This window comes from Sphaeramia orbicularis, chromosome 9 (assembly GCF_902148855.1).
Source record: "Sphaeramia orbicularis chromosome 9, fSphaOr1.1, whole genome shotgun sequence".
In the NCBI taxonomy this organism is placed as follows: Eukaryota; Metazoa; Chordata; class Actinopteri; order Kurtiformes; family Apogonidae; genus Sphaeramia; species Sphaeramia orbicularis.
The window spans coordinates 1,834,653-1,841,796 of record NC_043965.1 but is presented as its reverse complement, the minus strand read 5'-3'; the positions used below and the strand labels follow the sequence as shown (position 1 = coordinate 1,841,796).

At 37.4% G+C, this 7,144-nt stretch overlaps 1 pseudogene; it reads right to left on the bottom strand.

The window, feature by feature from the left end:
* Positions 1-5,153: 5,153 nt before the first annotated feature.
* Positions 5,154-7,144, bottom strand: part of LOC115425539 (glutathione S-transferase theta-3-like) — a 7,581-nt pseudogene continuing 5,590 nt past the window's right edge.

Genomic DNA, 7,144 nt, shown 5'->3' with positions numbered 1-7,144 from the left:
AAAAAACCTACAGAAACAAGAGAAAACGAAAATAAGACGACAAAGATGTAAAAGTAGAAGAAATATAATGGAAAGAAACAGAAAAAGACAAAAGCATGAAAAACAGAACAAAAACACCAACACAAGAAGACACAACAAGATTCAAACATCGTAAAAGACAAAATGAAAAAAAACAGGCAATGTGAAAAAAAAAACCTACGATGAAACGACAGTAAAACAAGACGAAAGACGGACAAAAACTAAGGTGCACAAGAAAAAGGAAACAAACAAGATGAAATGACGTAAAGAAACAAGATGGAAACAACAAAAGATAACAAAATATGAAAGAGAGACGAACAAACACGACACAGAGATAAAACGAGAGAAAATAAACAAGAAACAGAGGAAAATGCACGAAAGACGACAAAAAACGTAAAGCTAATAAAAAACAACAAACAAGACAAAAAGATGTAAAAGATGCAACACAATAAAAAAAAGATACAAGACAAAAAACGTAAATATACTCTGTAAAAACAAACATGATGAAAATAATGAAAAAGATAAAAAAAAAAACAAAAAAACAGATTGACATGAAACATTAAAGTAACTGTACTGAACTGAAGTGAATTAAACCTTAATTAACCTGAGCTAAAGTAAACTAAACTAAACTGAACTAAATTAACTGAACTAAACTAAATTAAACTAAACTGAACTGAAATAACTAAACTAAACTGAACTAAACTAAATTAAACTAAACTAAACTGAACTAAACTAAATTAAACTAAACCTGAACTAAATTAAAACTGAACTAAACTAAACTGAACAGAACTAAACTGAACTTAACTAAACTAAACTGAACTACACTGAACTGAACTGAACTAAACTAAACTGAACTAAACTAAATTAAACTGAACTGAACTAAATTAAACTGACCTAACTAAACTAAATTAAACTGAACTAAGTGAATTAAACTAAATTAAACCTAAACTAAACTGAACTAAACTAAATTAAACTAAACTGAACTAACCTGAACTGAACTAAACTAAATTAAACTAAACTAAATTAAACTAAATTAAACTAAACTAAAACTAACTAAATTAAACTAACTAAACTGACCTAAACTAAATAAACTAAACTAAAACTGAACTGAAACTAAATTAAACTAAACTAAATTAAACTAACTAAATTAACTAAACTAAACTGAACTAAATTAATACTAAAGTAAATTAAACTAAACTAAACTGAACTAAACTAAATTAACTAAACTAAACTAAACTGAACTAAACTAAATTAAACTAAACTAAACATTAAACTAAACTAAATTAAACTAAACTAACTGAACTAAACTAAATTAAAACTGACCTAAACTAAACAAAATTTAATTCAACCACTAATAATAATAATAATAATAATAATAATAATATAATAATAATAATAAATCTAATTCTTCCTTAAATCTCATCATATGTTTAATTATTGAAATATTTTCACTTTAATCAAACATTTAAGTCAAATGTTAAATCTGGTTTTTTCTACTTTTTCTACTTCAAACCACAGCCCACGTGGATCCATCAGGTCTGAGTCTAGGTCCGTGTCTGGTCTTGGTCCTGGTCCTGGTCCGGTACCCACCAGATGACCAGCAGGATGGTCCCGTTCAGAGCCCACTTCAGGGACCCGAGCCGGACGCTCTGGATCCGGACCAGTTTGGTGGTCTCGTACTGACACAGGCTCAGCAGGAACCCGCAGCGCATGGCGGCGTCCGGGTCCGGGGTCCGGGTCCGGAATTCTGGGTCTAGGTCTGGGACTTGTAGGTGTGGGTCTGGAAGTGTGGCTTCGGACAGAGCCGGAATGTGTGAGTCATTTGAAGACGCGTCCTCTTCCTGTTCAGGGTCACATGGTCCAGACCCACAGCTGAGACTCCCATCAGAAACCAGGAGGGGGGGGGGGGGGGGGTCCGGACCAACACCGAGACCCGACCGGACCGGGTTTGATACTTAAAGACGGATCAGTCTCAGATTTATAGAGCAGTTCAAGCAAAGTGTGAAAAAAACAAACAAACCAAACAAACAATACAAATTAAAGAACTGGCTCACTCTTGGGAAACTGTCAGAAATAAAGACAAATGATTTAAAATACTCAAACATAAAGTCAGATTTTTTTATTCGATCTGAAAAGACCAAGACATGAAAAGAAAAATCAAAGTGAATAAAATAAGTTAAAGTGTCACAAAAACCTGCGAGATTTAGAAAACAAACACAAAACCAGATGAAAACAACGATAAAAAGGCAACAAACAAACTAAGCACGAAAGTCCCAATGAGCTCAAACTAAATAAAACAGAAGCACAATGAAGAAAGAGGAAAAAATAAAAGATGCAACGAGAGAAAAAAGAACACAAAACACGATGAAAATAATATAATAGATGTAAGAAAAGAAAAAGAAGAGATTAACCACATGAAAACACTGAAGCAAACTGAACTGAACTAAACTAAACTGAACTAAACTGAACTTAACTAAACTGAACTAAACTAAACTGAACTAAAGTAAACCAAATTAAACTAAACTAAACTGAACTGAACTAAACTGAACTGTACTAAACTAAACTGAACTAAACTAAACTGAACTAAACTAAACTGAAGTGAACTAAACTAAACTGAACTAAACTGAACTTAACTAAACTAAACTGAACTAAACTGAACTAAACTGACCTAAACTAAACTAAACTAAACTGAACTTAACTAAACTAAACTGAACTGAACTAAATTAAACTGAACTAACTGAACTAAACTGAACTGAACTAAACGAACTAAACTAACTGACTAAACTGAACTAAACTAACTAACTATGAACTAAACGAACTAACTAAATTAAACTGACGTAACTAAACTAAACTGAACTAAACTAAATTAAACTAAACTTAACTAAATTAAACTAAACTAAATTAAAAAACTAAACTGAACTAAACTGAATTAAACTAAACTGAATTATTAAACGAACTACTACACTAAACTCAATTAAATTAACTAAACTAGACTTACTAACTAAATTGAACTAAACTGAACTAAACTAAACTAAACCAGTTAAATTACCTCCTAAACCGTGTTATAAAAACAGTGTAAACTTTAACAGGATGTGGTTAAAGTATAAAAGTAACTAACTGTTGTTTTATTGTTTTATCTTTTGTGTTTTATTCATTTTACTGTTAAACCTGTTTAATAAAACTTCATCCTTCAGTTTATTGGACATAAAGGAAATAATCCTGTAAAAAACAATCTAAACTGTTGGTAAACCAGTAAAATCATTTCTGTTAAATCCAGTGGATTTAAAGGAAAACCTGCAGAGAACTGTCATGTTCAACTCATCCTGTAGAGGGCGGTGTTGGACCTGTTCACTGTATCTGACAGACTGTGAATCTACTACTGAAAACAGACCAAACCAACACAAGTTTACCTCCAGAGGATCTGTACAATTAAGATTATTAATAGGATCTATACCATCTGTGTTCTATATGGTATCTGTATGTGTGGTGTGTGTGTGTGTGTGTGGGTGTGTGTGTGGTGTGTGTGTGTGTGTCAGCTGTTGTATGTGTTCTGTTTTCACGTTCATTGACCATAAAGACGCAGTTGTTCCCAGTTTTTTCTGTGGGAGAATCTGGACAATGTGTTTAGTGTGTGTGTGTGTGTGTGTGTGGTGTGTGTGTGTCTGTCTGTGTGTGGTGTTGTGTGTGTGGTGTGTCTGTCTGTGTGTGGTGTTGTCTGTGGTGTGTGTGGTGTGTGTGTCTGTGTGTGTCTGTGTGTGCGTGTGTGTGTATGTCTGTGTGGTGTGTGTCTGTGTTGTGTGTCTGTGTAGGTGTGTGTGTGTGTGTGTGTCTGGTGTGTGTGTCTGTGTCTGTCTGTCTGTGTGTTTCTGTGTGGCGTGTGTGTGTTGTCTGTGTGTGTGCGTTGGTGTGTGTGTGTGTCTGTGTGTGTGTTCTGGTGTCTGTCTGTCTGTCTGTGTGTGTCTGTGTGGTTTGTGTGTGTAGTGCGTGTGTGTGTTGTGTCTGTCTGTGGTGTGTGTGTTTCTGTCTGTGTGTGTGTTTTTCTGTGTGTATGTGTGTGTGTCTGTGTGTGTCTGTGGTGTCTTTGTGTGTGTGTGTGTGTGTGTCTGTGTGGTGTGTGTGTCTGTCTTGTGTGTGTGGTGTGTGTGTGTGTGTGTGCGTGTGTGTGTGTGTGTGTCTGTCTGTGTGTGTGTGTGTGTGTGTGTGTGTCTGTCGTGTCTGTGAGTGTGTCTGTCTTTGTGTGTGTCTTTGTGTGTGTGTGTGTGGTGTGTGTGTGCTGTCTGTCCTGTGTGTCTGTGGGTGTGTGTAGTCTGTGTGTGTGTGTCTGTGTGTGTGTGTGTGTGTGTGTGTGTGTGTGTCCTCACACTCTTCCATGTATCCCACATATTCTCCTGTTGGTATAAACAGACTCAGTTCTTCCATGTTTCACATAAACAGATCAAACAGAAGAACTTCAGTAAATTAAAGGTAAATGAACTGAATCCACATCCAATTGTTTGTTGGTGTTCTCCTGTTCATGGATGAAACCTGTCACAGTCCTGGTTCTTCTGCAGCAGAGGAACTTTATTCAACTGAAGAACGACACAATTGAACAGAAACGTTTACACAAGAGCTGAACATTTTAATGAACCAGAACATCACCAGAACATCTGAAGGGGAACCTGGGGGTCCACACAGGGTCTACAGAACCTGGGGGTCCACAGAGGGTCCTACAGAAACCTGGGGGTCCACACAGGGTCTACAGAACCTGGGGGTCCACACAGGGTCTACAGAACCTGGGGGTCCACAGAGGGTCTACAGAACCTGGGGGTCCAACAGGGTCTACAGAACCTGGGGGTCCACACAGGGTCTACAGAACCTGGGGTCCACAGAGGGTCTACAGAACCTGGGGGGGGTCCACACAGGGTCTACAGAACCTGGGGGTCCACAGAGGTCTACAGAACCTGGGGGTCCACAGAGGGTCTACAGGCAGAGGTGGTGGTCTGACCTCAGAGGTGGTTCAGGTGGTTCTGGTGGTGGTTCGGTTCAGGTGGTGGTTCAGGTTCAGGTGGGGTTCAGTTCAGGTGGTTCAGGTTCAGGTGGTGGTTCAGGTTCTGGTGGTGGTTCAGGTTCAGGTGGTTCAGGTGGTTGGTTTGGCCTTAGCTGAACAGCTTCTGGAACTTGGGTCTGAGCAGGTCCAGGGCGCCGCTGTCCTGCAGTGTCTGCGATAACCCGCTCACCTTCAGGATCACCCTCGTGGGCTTCGTCGAACAGCTTGGGGCCGAGCTCTGCCGTCACACGCTGTCGCCAGGCGACCAGTTTGGGCCGAGCCTTCGAACACGTCCAGGCCGGTGGCGACGGGCTGAGGAACTGGACCTGTTTACCAGTGTACGATGTGACAGATCTGATTCATGGACCTGTTACACTAGTGTACGAATGTGACCAGATCTGATTCATGGCCTGTTTACACTAGTGTACGAATGTGACCAGATCTGATTCATGGACCTTTTTACACTAGTGTAACGAATGTGACCAGATCTGATTCATGGACCTGTTTACACTAGTGTACGAATGTGACCAGATCTGATTCATGGACCTGTTTACACTAGTGTACGAATGTGACCAATCTGATTCATGGACCTGTTTACCTAGTGTACTAATGTGACCAGATCTGATTCAAGGACCTGTTTTAACAACTACTGTACGAATGTGACCAGATCTGATTCAGGGACCTGTTTAACTACTGTACGAATGTGACCAGATCTGATTCAGGGACCTGTTTACACTAGTGTACGAATGTGACCAGATCTGATTCATGGACCTGTTTCACTAGTGTACGAATGTGACCAGATCTGATTCATGGACCTGTTTACACTAGTGTACGAATGTGACCAGATCTGATTCATGGACCTGTTTACACTAGTGTACGAATGTGACCAGATCTGATTCATGGACCTGTTTACACTAGTGTACGAATGTGACCAGATCTGATTCATGGACCTGTTTACACTAGTGTACGAATGTGACCAGATCTGATTCATGGACCTGTTTACACTATGTACGAATGTGACCAGATCTGATTCATGGACCTGTTTACACTAGTGTACGAATGTGACCAGATCTGATTCAGGCCTGTTTACACTAGTGTAACGATGTGACCAGATCTGATTCATGGACCTGTTTACACTAGTGTACGAATGTGACCAGATCTGATTCAGGGACCTGTTTACACTAGTGTACAATGTGACCAGATATTCAGGGACCTTTTACACTAGTGTACGAATGTGACCAATCTGATGTATGAGCCATGGGGTTCTGGACCGGGGTATTATTGATCAGATTAACAGACTAATCAGATTACACTCACTCAGATGACAGGTTCATATAAACAGGTTCATGTGACAGATCTACTTCTGTTCCATCTGCTCATGTGGAAAAACTATCAAACCATAGAAAACAGAAGCAACTGACTGTGGAAACAGTGTATTTCAGTGTATTTTTGCATATTGTTTGTATACTTCAGAATATTTAATGTATTATTGTGTATTTACCATGCTTTTGTGTAATTTAGTGTATTTTAGTGTATTTTTTTGTGTTTTGTGTATTTATGTAACTTAGTGTATTCAGCATATTTTCTGTGTATTTTAGCATATTTTTGTGTAATTTAATGTATAGTAGTGTATTTTTTGTTGTATGCGTGTGTATTTTTTGTGTATTTCAGCATATTTTAGTGTAATTTAGTACATTTTTGTGTATTTGTGTATTTTTGCAATTTTAGTGCATTTCATGTATTTTTTGTGTATTTTAAGATATATTAGAGTAATTTAGTGTCTTTTTGTATACTTTAGCATATTTTAAATGTATTTTAGTGTATTTTTTGTATACTTTAGCATATTTTAGTGTATTTAGTGTATTTTTTCTGTATTTTAACACATTTTAGTGTATTAAGTGTATTTTTTGTGTATTTTAGCATATTTAGTGTATTTTTTGTGTAATTTAGGGATATTTTATGTAGTTTAGTGTCTTTCAGCATATTTGAGTGTAATTTAGTGTATTTAAGTGTATTTTTTTGTGTATTTTAGCATATTTTTGTGTAATTTAGGGTATTTTAATTGTATTTTTTGTGTATTTTAGCATATTTTAATGTATT